Source organism: Helianthus annuus, chromosome 17 (assembly GCF_002127325.2).
Source record: "Helianthus annuus cultivar XRQ/B chromosome 17, HanXRQr2.0-SUNRISE, whole genome shotgun sequence".
In the NCBI taxonomy this organism is placed as follows: Eukaryota; Viridiplantae; Streptophyta; class Magnoliopsida; order Asterales; family Asteraceae; genus Helianthus; species Helianthus annuus.
In genome coordinates, this window is record NC_035449.2 from 134,833,788 (window position 1) to 134,849,437 (window position 15,650).

Consider the following 15,650-nt stretch of genomic DNA (forward strand, 5'->3'; position numbering starts at 1 on the left):
GATATACTGCACTAACACTAACATAAATAAAAGAAAAGGAATAAACGTGGCATGCCCGACCCCTCGACAGCATCTTCCCAAGCAAAAACAAGACTTCGGAAAGCTGAACACGCCCCGTGCCCAGCGGACACGGGGGCGTGCCGAAGTGTCTGCAAAAAGGGCAAACGAATAGAAGCTTCTATTCCCTGACACGGGAGCGTGCCAAGCTCCACACGGCCGTGGTCAACGCTAAGATTCGCAGAATCCAAGCAAATCTTGATAGTACAGATACGCTTCTGCACACGGGGCCGTGCCCAGCGGACACGGGGGCGTGGTCAACTAATGCAGGCAAACTGCAATTAATGAAGAAAGAGAAAGTGGATGGACACGGGGCCGTGCACAATGGACACAGGGCCGTGTTTGGGCTTCTATGTAGGCTATAAATAGGGGTGCTTGGTGTAACACCCTTAATAATTTAACATAATATATCGAAATGTTTCATGATACTTTATAAAATCAGAGTTTACAAAAGGATTTACTGTTTTAAAACATACATACTAGTGTAATTTCCCAAACATGTTTAAGATGGTACAAAATTCATTTAAGAGCCATCCCTACTAATCAGCTAACAACTAGCTAAAGGATTCAAAACACCATCAACCAAAAGTATTTATGACATGTTTAAAGTTTAGACAAAATTATATTCATGCGGAAGCTTCAGTTTGCGTGTTCGGTTCTTGACAAGGTGCTTGATCATCATCCGAGAGAGATTTATTTGTACCTAGAGTCAAACACTAAAAACCGTTAGTTTCGACTTAATATATAATGTATAAACAAGTTTGACAACACGAGTGGCCCTAAAATACAAGTTTTTCCTGGGTTCCACCGTAAATTACGGTGTCACCGTAACTTACGGTGGACCTGGAATGATTATGGTTCTACCGTAACTCAGGAGGTTCTGACCGTAACAGTTTGAGCTCCATCGTAAATTACGGTGGAACCGTAATTTACGGTGGGCTCTGCACATTTACTCTTTTGCTATTTTTCAACTTTACAAGTTCGTAACTTTTTACTCGCTTATCCGATTTAACCGATTCTTCTTGCTATGAGTCCGTAATAAAACCTCGGACTTAATCATGTAAATTTTACATTGCGGAAACCGAGATACCCACAATTTGGTTCCCAAATTTCCTTATTTCCGTTATTCGACCCAATAGTATGAGTGCATAGCATCTCTTTTCATTCTTAAAACCTTTTCAACATATTTACCCAACTACCCGGGCTCACATACTTGGTGTTTTCATGCCAATTCCCTGGCTTTGCATTTCCTCTAAAACTATTACTTGATTGTTCGGAATTCAAGCATTCCGTTTCAACAATCCTTTTTCCTTTAACATCATTGTTCGACCCATATCCCGGGTTCTTATACTTAGATTCACTATCACCAAATCATTAGCATGGTGCAATTTATCATTTATCTAGATATGAGACTTTCAAGTCGCTACTTCCGTGACTATTTTAAAACATCATTTTGACCCGTTTTGCCATTTAGTGAAAACCATCACTTCAATGACTAACCCAACTAAATACCGAGTTCTTGTTTTGACCCGTTTGATAGTCGAGTGCACTTCGGCACTTAGCGACACATCAAACGCATCCTTTACTCTACATCATCAATTACATTTCAAACCAAAGTAAATAAACTTAATTTGACGAGACTAAAGTCGCGTACCTTCAAAGCGCACCTTTTCCGCGGGTATCACCTCCGGCGTGTCCACTCGACGTCCCGGATTCCTTGCCTAAAAGAGTCCAATTCATTAAAGATTAGAACTCTTTTTCATAAGCTTTAACGCATTCATTCATTACATATGTAAATCTGCGTTTTTAACAATCTTTAACATTTTAAATCCTCATTTAGGCGTTTTATCAAACACCTTGCGGGTCAGATTTTTACATGATCTAAACCAAGTTCATAACTTGAATTTATCACTCAAATTAACTTCAATTAAACATTATACACATATTTTAACATCAACAATTTCAGAGATTATCTCACAATTTCAATTTTCACTAGAACAAGAGTCTTAATCCTAGTGTTTATCAAGTTCTACCAACTTACTAATCACCCACTATAGTGATTTTGATTTCTACAACTAACATGCAAGATTTTTAACAAGAAACATCTAGGGTTTATCCCTAGACTTCACATTACTTCCAATTTCATGTTTTACAACACATAATCAAGCTCAACCTTCGATTTCAATCTCATGTAAGAATTTGATTTGTATCAAAATAACCTAATTTGACATACCTTATGACCTTCTTGACGAGGAGATCACAATTCTATGTTCAGATTTTGATTACAACGTGATTTGAGCCTTCAATTTAGAGTTTTTGTTGATGTTAGGGTTTGGAGGTGTGGGTGTCGCCCCTCTCTGTTGTTGATCGACCAGAACCTCAATTTTGAGGTGTTTGGTTTGATTTCTTACTACTTAGTAATTAGAGTTTCATATTTAACAACTTTAGTCCCTCCACTCTTATCTAGTTTATATTTTTGGCCCTTTTAACTCATTCAAATGTTACTACAAGATTTTTAACTAACTAGGTTATTTATCCTAGTTAGCTTATTCTTGTTTATTATGTATTTTATAATTCTAGTATATAGTTTTTAAATTCCGGGATGTTACAAGTCCACCCCCCTTAAAGAGGGTTTCGTCCCCGAAACCGAATTACGTACCGAATAGCGTAGGGTAGAGCCGTTGCATTTCTTCTTCGGACTCCCACGTAGTATCCGCACCCTTCCGGTGTTCCCATTTAACCTTCACTTGGTTGATCCTTTTGTTTCTCAAACTTTTCACTTTACGATCTAGGATTGCAATTGGCCTTACCGCGTAGTTAAGGCTGTTATCCACTTCAATATCGTTGTAGTGGACACGAGCAGTTTCGTCCGCTAAACATTTACGGAGATGTGACACATGGAATGTGCTGTGTACCCCGCTCAACTCCTCAGGTAGCTCAAGGCGGTATGCTACCTTTCCAACCCGTTCCACAATTTCGAATGGCCCGATAAATCTTGGGCTCAACTTTCCTCTTTTTCTAAATCGAATTATCCCTTTCCACGGTGATACTTTCAACATTACCTTATCACCCACTTGAAATTCTATTGGCCTCGTTCGTTTATCCGCATACGATTTTTGTCGATCTTGAGCTGCTTTTAAGTGTGTGCGGATCAAGTCGATCTTACAATTTGTAGCTCGGATTATATCAGTCTGAGCTAACCCCCGTGGACCAACTTCTCCCCAACAAACCGGGGTTCGGCACTTTCTACCATATAACATCTCGTATGGAGCCATTTTAATACTCGCGTGATAACTGTTGTTATATGAGAATTCGACTAAGGGTAAATGGACATCCCAACTGCCCCCAAAGTCGATAATGCAAGCGCGTAACATATCTTCCAACGTTTGGATTGTTCTCTCACTTTGCCCATCCGTTTGGGGATGGTAAGCAGTGCTAATAAACAGCTTGGTTCCCATTTGCTCTTGGAAACCACGCCAGAAATCAGACGTAAACCGGGTATCTCTATCAGACACTATGGATATCGGTACTCCGTGACGCGTCACAATCTCATTTGTGTACACTTCGGACATCTTTTCTGATGTATAAGTCTCCCGAATCGGAATGAAATGTGCACTTTTTGTCAATCGATCCACAACTACCCATATGGCGTCAAAACCACGGCTGGTTTTTGGAAGTTTAGTCAGTAGGTCCATCGTAATTTGTTCCCACTTCCAAACTGGAATGTCTAAGGGTTGCAGCTTACCGTATGGTTTTTGATGCTCTGCTTTGACTTGTAAACAAGTCAAGCACTTCTCCACGTACTTCACGATATCTCTTTTCATTCCGGGCCACCAATAATTTTGTTTTAAATCATTATACATCTTGGTCGCCCCCGGATGTATCGAATATCGAGATTTATGGGCTTCGTCAAGTAAAAGTGCTTTGGCTCCACATGTATTGGGAACCCAAATTCTCCCAAATCGAGTTTTTAATCCTTGGTTGCCGTCCTCCAAATCTTTTAACTGCCCTACTATTCTTTCCTTTTTCACATTCTCTTCTTTCATTGCTTCACCTTGAGATTTTCGAATTTGGTCGAGCAATCCCGATGTCACAATTAGTTGCATCGATCGGACTCGAATAGGCGCATAATCTGTCTTTCGGCTTAACGCATCCGCTACTACATTAGCCTTCCCGGGATGGTAATGTATATCACAATCAAAATCTTTTACCGTCTCCAACCACCGCCTTTGCCTCATATTTAATTCCTTCTGATCGAAGAAATACTTTAGGCTTTTGTGGTCGGTAAAAATAGTGAACCTTACCCCGTACAGATAATGCCTCCATATTTTCAAGGCGAACACCACCGCCGCTAGCTCGAGGTCATGAGTAGGATATCTCTTTTCGTGAGTTTTCAGCTGCCTTGAGGCATAGGCTATAACCTTGCCTCGTTGCATCAGAACGCAACCAAGCCCCGAATGCGAGGCATCCGAGTAAACTATCATATCATCCGTTCCATCCGGTAATGACAATACCGGTGCTTGGGTCAATTTTTCCTTAAGCGTTTGAAACGCCTTTTCTTGGTCCTCACCCCAAATAAATTTCTCCTCCTTGCGGGTTAGTTTGGTCAGTGGCATGGCAATTTTGGAGAAGTCTTGTATGAACCTCCGATAATAACCCGCAAGCCCCAAAAAGCTTCTGACTTCCGAAGGATTTCTCGGTGGATTCCATTTCGCCACAGCTTCTATTTTCGACGGGTCTACTAATACCCCGTTTGCGTTGATGACGTGCCCAAGAAATTGCACCTCTCGCAACCAGAAGGCGCATTTTGAAAATTTTGCATACAACTTTTCCCTTCTGAGCGTCTCCAAGACTTCGTACAAATGTCTTGCGTGTTCCGCTTCGTCCTTTGAGTATATTAAAATGTCGTCAATAAAAACTATTACCGACTTATCTAACATGGACTTGCAGACCCGGTTCATGAGGTCCATGAAGGCCGCGGGCGCATTTGTTAACCCAAAGGACATCACCAGGAATTCGTAATGTCCATATCGTGTACGGAATGCCGTCTTCGGTATATCTTCCTCCTTGACTCTCAACTGGTGGTACCCCGATCTAAGGTCGATTTTGGAGAACCATTTAGCACCTTGTAATTGATCGAATAAATCGTCAATCCTTGGAAGTGGATATCGATTTTTCACCGTGAGTTTGTTCAACTCGCGGTAATCGATGCACATACGCATACTCCCATCCTTTTTCTTAACGAACAACACCGGCGCGCCCCACGGTGACACACTCGGGCGAATAAAGCCTTTGTCGAGAAGATCTTGAATTTGAGACATTAACTCTTGCAATTCGGAGGGTGCGAGCCGATACGGTGCCTTGGCCACGGGTTTCGCGCCCGGAATCAATTCGATCCCGAACTCTATCTCCCGTTTCGGTGGTACTCCCGGTAGGTCTTCCGGGAACACATCGGCGTATTCGCGCACTACAGGCATGTCTTCAATCCTTAACGATCCTTTATTTGGTTCATTCGCGTATATCATGAATGCTCTACATCCGTGCTTCATGAGCTTGTAAGCTTTTATCATCGAGCACATAACCGGTTTTCCTTCCTTCTCACCACGTATGATAATCGATTTTCCACTTGGAGATTTTAGTTTTATCTCCTTGCGGAAACACATGACTTTCGCATTATGTCGGGATAGCCAATCCATTCCGACCACTACTTGGAACTCTCCCATGGACATAGGAATTAAATCTATCGGGTATTCCTCATCATCTATGCTTATCTTACAATCTCGACATATATCACATACAAGGAAACTTTTGTTGTCACCTATTTCTACCTCTAAAGGCATAGGTAATTTTGTTAGTACAAAGGAAGGATGTCGAATAAGTCCATGTGAAATAAAGGACTTATTCGCACCCGTGTCAAATAGCACATGAGCAGGAATTGAATTTATGGCAAATATACCTGAGACCACATCGGGTTCCGTTTTCGCCTCCACTGCCGTTAGCTGGAAAGATCTAGCTTTTGCTTTTGGTGCTTCAGTGTGCGCACCCTTGTCTTCCTTCTTTCCGGACAATTCCGGACACTCGGATTTCTTGTGACCCGGCTGATAGCATTTGTAGCATACCGAAACTTTCCCCGGGCACAATACAGCCGTGTGCCCTGTCTTCCCGCATATAGGACACGGCTTGTCCTTAAACCGGCACTCACCCTTGTGCCCTTTCCCACACACTTTACAGCTTGGCGTGCTACTCTTTCCTTCTTGCTTCTTTGACGAGTCACTCACGCGTGCCTTTTTCGTGGGACTTGGATTAACCACTTGCGTCCTTCTTTCACCCCTCTCTATTTGTTTCTTCAACTCTATCTCTCTTTCCCGAGCGGCGTTGATGATTTCGGTGAGGGTTTCGTATTTTGAGGGAGTCATGAACTCCCGATACTCCGCGCTTAGCATATTATAATAATAATACACCTTCTGCTCTTCGGTCGTCACCAATTCATCACAGAACCTTAATTTGTCAAGAAAAGTTCCCGTGATTTTATCAATGGACTCGCCCTTCTGCCTAAGCTGGATAAATTCCTCTTTGATTCGATTAATAACCGCCTTGGGACTGTGATGTTTAAGGAAGGGTACCTTAAACTCATCCCATGTCATCGCTTTCGCTTCTTCACTACCGATTTCCTTTTTCTTATTATCCCACCAGTCTTTTGCTTGTCCTCTCAGTTGACCCGTGCCATACGCCACGAAGTCATTTGCGTCACAGTGGGTTCTCTCAAATACCCCCTCTATATCACTTAACCACCTTTGACACACTATCGGATCCACTTCTCCGTTGTAGAGTGGTGGTTTGCATGCCATAAATTCTTTGTACGAGCAACCCTTACGCTCTACCAATTTCTCCTTGTTTGAACTTGCATTATCCTCCAATTTCTTTATCCTTTCATCCACCACTGATAACACCGTGGTTTGGATTTTATCGATGAAACCCGACAAACTGTTCTCGATTGCTTTTCCTACCTCTTCAGCAATCACTTCTCTCATTTGTTCGGTGACTCTTGGCACCGCTTCGTCATTTCCTTTATCCGTCATCTTTGAAACTGAAATGTTTACATTTAAACGTTAAACATTTCGTTTATAACATTGCTTCTTTTATTTTGGTTTAGTCAAGTTCTCAACTTGCTTTAACTGTTTAAATTTAGTGCACCTCCCGGGTTTAAGTGTGTTAACACACTTTTCCCATGCACTTTAATTTCCTTCCCATTTATATATAAGACATAATTTGTTAACATAATAAGTTAATTCTTACCGGACGATCGATCAAGCTTGAACCGAACACTTTTGTTGACAACCTTAAGCTCTGATAACCAACTTGTAACACCCTTAATAATTTAACATAATATATCGAAATGTTTCATGATACTTTATAAAATCAGAGTTTACAAAAGGGTTTACTGTTTTAAAACATACATACTAGTGTAATTTCCCAAACATGTTTAAGATGGTACAAAATTCATTTAAGAGCCATCCCTACTAATCAGCTAACAACTAGCTAAAGGATTCAAAACACCATCAACCAAAAGTATTTATGACATGTTTAAAGTTTAGACAAAATTATATTCATGCGGAAGCTTCAGTTTGCGTGTTCGGTTCTTGACAAGGTGCTTGATCATCATCCGAGAGAGATTTATTTGTACCTAGAGTCAAACACTAAAAACCGTTAGTTTCGACTTAATATATAATGTATAAACAAGTTTGACAACACGAGTGGCCCTAAAATACAAGTTTTTCCTGGGTTCCACCGTAAATTACGGTGTCACCGTAACTTACGGTGGACCTGGAATGATTATGGTTCTACCGTAACTTAGGAGGTTCTGACCGTAACAGTTTGAGCTCCACCGTAAATTACGGTGGAACCGTAATTTACGGTGGGCTCTGCACATTTACTCTTTTGCTATTTTTCAACTTTACAAGTTCGTAACTTTTTACTCGCTTATCCGATTTAACCGATTCTTCTTGCTATGAGTCCGTAATAAAACCTCGGACTTAATCATGTAAATTTTACATTGCGGAAACCGAGATACCCACAATTTGGTTCCCAAATTTCCTTATTTCCGTTATTCGACCCAATAGTATGAGTGCATAGCATCTCTTTTCATTCTTAAAACCTTTTCAACATATTTACCCAACTACCCGGGCTCACATACTTGGTGTTTTCATGCCAATTCCCTGGCTTTGCATTTCCTCTAAAACTATTACTTGATTGTTCGGAATTCAAGCATTCCGTTTCAACAATCCTTTTTCCTTTAACATCATTGTTCGACCCATATCCCGGGTTCTTATACTTAGATTCACTATCACCAAATCATTAGCATGGTGCAATTTATCATTTATCTAGATATGAGACTTTCAAGTCGCTACTTCCGTGACTATTTTAAAACATCATTTTGACCCGTTTTGCCATTTAGTGAAAACCATCACTTCAATGACTAACCCAACTAAATACCGAGTTCTTGTTTTGACCCGTTTGATAGTCGAGTGCACTTCGGCACTTAGCGACACATCAAACGCATCCTTTACTCTACATCATCAATTACATTTCAAACCAAAGTAAATAAACTTAATTTGACGAGACTAAAGTCGCGTACCTTCAAAGCGCACCTTTTCCGCGGGTATCACCTCCGGCGTGTCCACTCGACGTCCCGGATTCCTTGCCTAAAAGAGTCCAATTCATTAAAGATTAGAACTCTTTTTCATAAGCTTTAACGCATTCATTCATTACATATGTAAATCTGCGTTTTTAACAATCTTTAACATTTTAAATCCTCATTTAGGCGTTTTATCAAACACCTTGCGGGTCAGATTTTTACATGATCTAAACCAAGTTCATAACTTGAATTTATCACTCAAATTAACTTCAATTAAACATTATACACATATTTTAACATCAACAATTTCAGAGATTATCTCACAATTTCAATTTTCACTAGAACAAGAGTCTTAATCCTAGTGTTTATCAAGTTCTACCAACTTACTAATCACCCACTATAGTGATTTTGATTTCTACAACTAACATGCACGATTTTTAACAAGAAACATCTAGGGTTTGTCCCTAGACTTCACATTACTTCCAATTTCATGTTTTACAACACATAATCAAGCTCAACCTTCGATTTCAATCTCATGTAAGAATTTGATTTGTATCAAAATAACCTAATTTGACATACCTTATGACCTTCTTGACGAGGAGATCACAATTCTATGTTCAGATTTTGATTACAACGTGATTTGAGCCTTCAATTTAGAGTTTTTGTTGATGTTAGGGTTTGGAGGTGTGGGTGTCGCCCCTCTCTGTTGTTGATCGACCAGAACCTCAATTTTGAGGTGTTTGGTTTGATTTCTTACTACTTAGTAATTAGAGTTTCATATTTAACAACTTTAGTCCCTCCACTCTTATCTAGTTTATATTTTTGGCCCTTTTAACTCATTCAAATGTTACTACAAGATTTTTAACTAACTAGGTTATTTATCCTAGTTAGCTTATTCTTGTTTATTATGTATTTTATAATTCTAGTATATAGTTTTTAAATTTCGGGATGTTACACTTGGTTCACTTCAAAGGCATCCCTTAGCAAACCACCTCTCTCTCACTTCATCCACACTCCACCACCATCACAACACCCTCATCCATCATAGAGTGTGTTTAGTAGTCTGGGGATCCAAGATTGATAGTAAGAGTTCTTGACAATCAAAGGCCATGTTTGCCTAAGTCTCTTACATCACTTGGTGAAGACAAGTATTTAGTGTAATACTTTTGTTTTTTTAATCTTTTCGCACTTTTTATTTGGTTTTGTATTAATGACTTTAATAACTAGTTTCTTATGTTAAAGGTGAAACTTCCTTATCATTTGTCCGTGGTGTCTTGCCGTTATTTTACTGTCTATATAAAATAAAAGATTTACACCATTCATATCTCTACGGTCTATATAGAGATATGTTGGCTACCTGGTCGGGGGTTAAGGGAATGGTTTGGTTTGGTAAGGTTCTTGCCTTGTTCAGTGTATAGATCCTGCAAGGACCTGAGTCAAGCTTACTAGGACCTCCTTCAATACCCACTGGTCTCAGATGGCGGGGGTGCGAATAGCTTGATCCCCTCATATGTAAATTACTATTAATACATTAACCCAGCTACTTGGGATTGTATCCCTGCTGACTCAAACCACTTAGCCGAGGGTAACGTCACCTTCAAAAGAGGGGCCTACCACATTACGCATTAATAATTTAATTAATTATCTTTCAATAATCCAACCCTTTAGGATTGTATCCTTGCTGACTCAAACTACTGGGTTGAGGGTAACGTCACCTTCAAAAGAGGCGCCTACTACTATAACTAAGATAATCTCTTAAAAAGTGTAAAAGTGCGGAAAATATCAAAGGTTACACTAAAGGCGAGTCGGATCCAAGTGATTCATCTTGTCTATCTGTTTTTATTTTTATTTTTATTTTCAACATTTTTAGTTTTTATTTTCATGTTTAAACCCTTTTCTAAAATTTTGATTTAATTAGACGTTGAGGATAAACCGGTATTAAAAGCTCTTGTGTCCTTGGACGACCTTGGTATCTTACCAATGCTATACTACGCTCACGATGGGTGCACTTGCCCATATGTGTGTTTAGGGTTAGTAGAATATCGTGTTTTATAAATTTAAAACTTGACCAAAGTGTTAAAATATCACACTCGACACGTATCAGTAGTGTTTTGTTTTAATTGGTTAGCTCGATGTAGTTTTTATTCATGCCAAGCGGTAGTTTTTTCATCGTTTTAGTTTTTTTTTTTTTTTGCAAAAGTATGGTAGTGTTTTATTTTAATTGGTTGACTCGATGTAATTTTTTTTGAGATCATGTTATGATTAGTATGTACAAGTAAGCGAAACACAGACATACATGTTATGAGAGAGAAATATTCGACTTTGTGCCCCGTAACACGAGTAGAGCAAAAACTAGTGATTATATAAAAGGAGAGGGAGTCATCCAAATATTTCACTTTTTACATAAACGTCACCTTAATATTTTTTCCATTATTTCTCATTCTTTTCATTTGGAGGAAATCGTCTCACATATTTAACATTAGTTTTAACAAAAAAAAATAATAATAATTAACATATAAACTAAATGTAAAATAAAACAATATATATAGAGAGAGAACTTGTCACTAATTTATAACAATAAAACTACAAAAATAAAATAAAATTTCTAATATGAATTGTGCCTTCCTGAATGTTGTGCTTTTTCACGCTCTTGTTGTAGAATCACTTCTATGATCGGCCTGAAATACTCAGAGTAGTTTTTTAGGATAACTTCTTTTTTTTAAAGGTATACTTCATTAAAAATACCAAACGGAAAATCTCCAAGACGGAGATAACCGCAACAAAACAAACTTACATCGTGTCAATCAAAAAAGAATTCCAACCTATCCAATCGATACCCACATCTTTACCCCTACCTCTATACCATAAAAAGCTCAACGACTTTACATCCGAAACCACTTGATAAACACTCCTCGTTATGTTTGAAAAAACCTTCTCGTTCCGCGCTTTCCAAATTCTCCAACACGTTATAATGAGAATCCCATTTATAATGTCTCTTCTAACCTTAGAACCTCCCACTTGCTCGGCAACTTTGAAAAATATCTTCGGTGGAGAACAATAACATCGGTGGGATTTTGACCCAAGAAGCAATACCACTCCACACAGCATTTGCAAACCTACACGCTGTAAATAAATGCTCTGCTGTCTCGTCCGTTTCTTCACAAAAAACACAGCTCCAACTACCAACCGCGATATTCCTTCTTCGAAGCGCATATTTGGTAGGAATTCTATCAAGTAAAGCTCTCCACATAAAAATATTACATTTACTTGGAATCCATTTACACCAATCAAACTGTTGATTTCCTTCCTGAGACCCACTACCTTTTATCCACTCTTTGACCTCTCTCACCACATACTCCTTCGAGTCACCCACATTCCAGACCCACGAATCATCAGCCTGAGAAAACCGAGTCCCACATATTAATCTTTGACACTCAACTGCTTCAACCATCTCTTGATCTGTGGCTGGATATCGTTTCCAATCCCAAGTAACCAAAATACCATCATTAAACGACTCCATTCTATCCGCCAGATTGCACCATGGATCCGATTCAAGACGGAACAGATTTGGAAAACGCTGCTTAAGAGGCATGTAATTAATCCAAGGATCTATCCAAAATCTAATATTCGAACCATTTCCCACACACCCTTTAATCATACCTACAAACGGGACATCACCCACTTTCAAATTTCGGCCACATAAAACAATTTTAGACCACACTCCTGAAAATTTTTTATTACACGGAAACGTCTCCCACCGTCTACGAGACCCATGTATTGCATCTATTACCTTCCTCCAAAGCGCTCCACGATCTATACGATATCTCCACAACCACTTTAGCACCAAAGCATTATTACTCACCTCAAGTCTATTGATGCCCAAACCACCATTTTTCTTAGACCGAGTGACCGTCTCCCAACTAACCCAATAAACTTTATCCACGTCAACATTACCACCCCAAAGAAATTTCTTGATCATCGACTCCAATTTGTTCACCACCGCCACTGGAGCTTTATATAAAGAAAAATAATATGTCGGAAGACTCTCCAACACCGACTTTATAAGAACAACCCGCCCACCAATGGAAAGAACTTTAGCCTTCCAATTCGAAAGCCGTTTAGAGAAAACTTTTACCACCGGATCCCAATTATTTATCCTACCCATGTTGGCCTCGACTTGAACACCCAAATACGTAAACGGAGTAGAACCCGCTCGACACCCCAACTCACTCGCCTTTAAACCCACTTCCTCTATATTCTTCCCAACCCCAAACAGAGTTGATTTATAAATATTAATTCTTAACCCGGAACACAAATGAAATATCCTCAAAATTCGCCTCATAGCCCAAAAATTAAAATCCGACCACTCACCCATCACCATGGCATCATCAGCATACAAAAGATGAGAAAGCACCGGTCGGCTTGTTAACTTCTAAGTCGGCTTGTTGTTATTGTTCGTCTAAAGCTTCTTCTTGCTTTTGTAGCGTTTTTATTTCTTTTTTTTTTCTTGCCATGCTGAGATGATGATTCCATTGTTGTGTAGAAAAAATTAAAAGGGTTTAGAAATACGTGAGAGTGGAGTTAAGTAGAAACACTGAATAAACAAAGAAAATTGTTGTGATTTCAAAACTGCATACTTCTAGTTTTGTTTGACTTGAAATTCTGCTCTTTAGTCTTGACTTTGGTTGAGTTGACTGTTAACTTTGATGACCCAACACTTTTACCATCCAGCACTTTGTACTTATTTGCTTGTTTCTTCAATACAACAGTTCTGTTCCACTAGTTTGGGTGGTTGTTTAGGAAGCATTCAATGAGGGAAACTTCAGAACTATTGTATCTACTTCAATTTATTCCATCGAGAAGGGAAGATGGTTCCCTTGGGTTTTGTAGGTCCCCCGGAGGTCGAGGTTAAACCTTATCCTTGTTATGTTTAACACACTAGCAAGTGCGGAATCCAAGCTAGAATGCAAACCGGTAGTTTATATGAGAACACAAGCTACAAAGAGAAAGGTAGACACACGAGATATCAAAGTTTTCTCTTGTATTTCAGTGGACACGGTTACAGCCCTTGACCAAACTGAAAATACGCTCTCTACAAGACTAAGTTCACTCACACAATGAGGTGAACACATTACATGACTATATATACCCATAACAGTTAGTCTGGTCAGATTGACTGCTCGAAAGATGATCTGTCGATCATACAGCTATCGAAGGATCCACATATACCTCGAAGGATGATATATCCTTCGAGGTCCAACTGCATCCATCGAAGGTTATCTTTCGAGCTCATCGAAGGATATAAACAATCCTTCGATGACATCCTTCGACACAACAAACTTACAATCTATGTGTTAACTGTTTGGCCAAGTCAAACCAGGAGGATGGTTGACTTGGTCAAACTTACATTGAAACACATACACAAACCAACAAAAGACGTAAACAAGACTAACAAAAGACATCGTTTTATATCATTACAAAATACAGACAAAGTACAGACACAAGTGCACCAACAAACTCCCCCTTGGCTGTAGCTTTGTCTCGATCTTCGTGTCTTCACGTCTCTGACGTCCTTTCAACCGTTAAGTGATGCGTTGACCATGCACTTCCCGCATTCACAAGTAGGTTGAAGCAATACAAAGCCATCTTCTGAAAATTCATTGCTTGTTCCCGATCCCTAACCAAGTAGTTGATCTCGTGATCCTTAAGAACAATAATATCCGACCTGGACATGTTAGTAATCCACATCGGATCTATTATTCGAAAGTTCTCCTGACTGTCTTGGAATAGGATCACCGCTTCTCCAGTATCTGCATCATAAACCCAGCAACGAAAGTTACCCAGAAAATATGTCTTCATCTTCAACAACGGTATCTTCTCATCAACTTTGGAGGATCATAAACTAAACGATAACGAGCAGTATTGGTATCTGGATCAAGTGTAAACCTGATCTGCTCGTATCGAGGAAACTGCGGCTTGTATAGCGGATCCTTCCAACCCCCTCTTCGTTCCAACCTGATCTTCTTGGCGAACAGATCCACCATCTTGTCTTCGACTCGATTAATAACCTCCAACTGAGCCAAAACAGCAACATCATAATAAGGAAGTGAAAGAATGCTGAGAAGAGTCCTGAAGTACTGAAGGCCGCATTCTCGCTTCACAACCATGCAGTGAAGCTCCTTGATGAACATCCAGCTGATAATACGACCTCGAGCCTGATTCTTTTCTAGATTCATGTAGTTGACTTGATCCAACGGAGGGAGCGGAGGAGGATTCCTAGCTAGGAAATCCGCTCGCCATTCGTTCACGGTCTTCTCACGGTTTTCTTGAGCTGTAGGAGAATCTGAAGAAAGATTAGCAAATTCTGCTGTCTTTTCCGCCACATACCCATCATCAAGAGCATTAAACTCCGCATTATCTTGACCAACATAAACAGGACGTTCCGGATCCGCACCGATGAAGATTTCATCAATTGTAGAGAAATCGGTGTCGTCCAGAACTAACGGAGTAGCATCGATCATGTTCACATCAACTTCATCCAATTCCTTCAGAGCTAAAACACGTTCATCAGACATCTCTGTAACGTGTTCTCCCTCTTCTAATAGTTCACCCGTGACTGGATGATACTGTTGAACAGTTGAAGATTCCGGGAGATCGGCAAATGCTTCCGGTTCAAGACTAACATGTTCAAGTCCTGCCGAAGCTTCCAACGTTTCAGTCTGCTTAGAAGGACCAGTAGTAGCTGTTGGAGGAGCAGTAGGAGCATCTTGAGACGTACCAGACCCACCTGCAGCACCGGATGCAGTTGCACCGGAACCTGAGGCAGCTGGTTGATTAGGATTTGCTGCATCATCGTCTTTGTCATCTCCACGCTTTGAGGGAACGATGCCTAACGCTTTGCACCTTTCATTCCACAGCGTACCTACTTTGTGATCAATTTTCTTGAAGTTTGCATGAA

At 39.9% G+C, this 15,650-nt stretch overlaps 2 long non-coding RNA genes across 2 annotated transcripts; both read right to left on the reverse strand.

Moving 5' to 3' along the window:
- Nucleotides 1-501: 501 nt before the first annotated feature.
- Nucleotides 502-2,377, reverse strand: LOC110874399. The gene is made up of 3 exons (XR_002555916.2): nt 2,291-2,377; nt 1,712-1,778; nt 502-760 (listed from the first exon to the last, which is right to left on the reverse strand). It is a non-coding gene; the product is annotated as an uncharacterized LOC110874399 (long non-coding RNA).
- A 5,142-nt stretch (nt 2,378-7,519) lies between these two features.
- LOC110874400 lies at nt 7,520-9,358 on the reverse strand. Its single transcript, XR_002555917.2, has 3 exons — nt 9,272-9,358; nt 8,693-8,759; nt 7,520-7,741 (listed from the first exon to the last, which is right to left on the reverse strand). It is a non-coding gene; the product is annotated as an uncharacterized LOC110874400 (long non-coding RNA).
- Nucleotides 9,359-15,650: the final 6,292 nt, after the last annotated feature.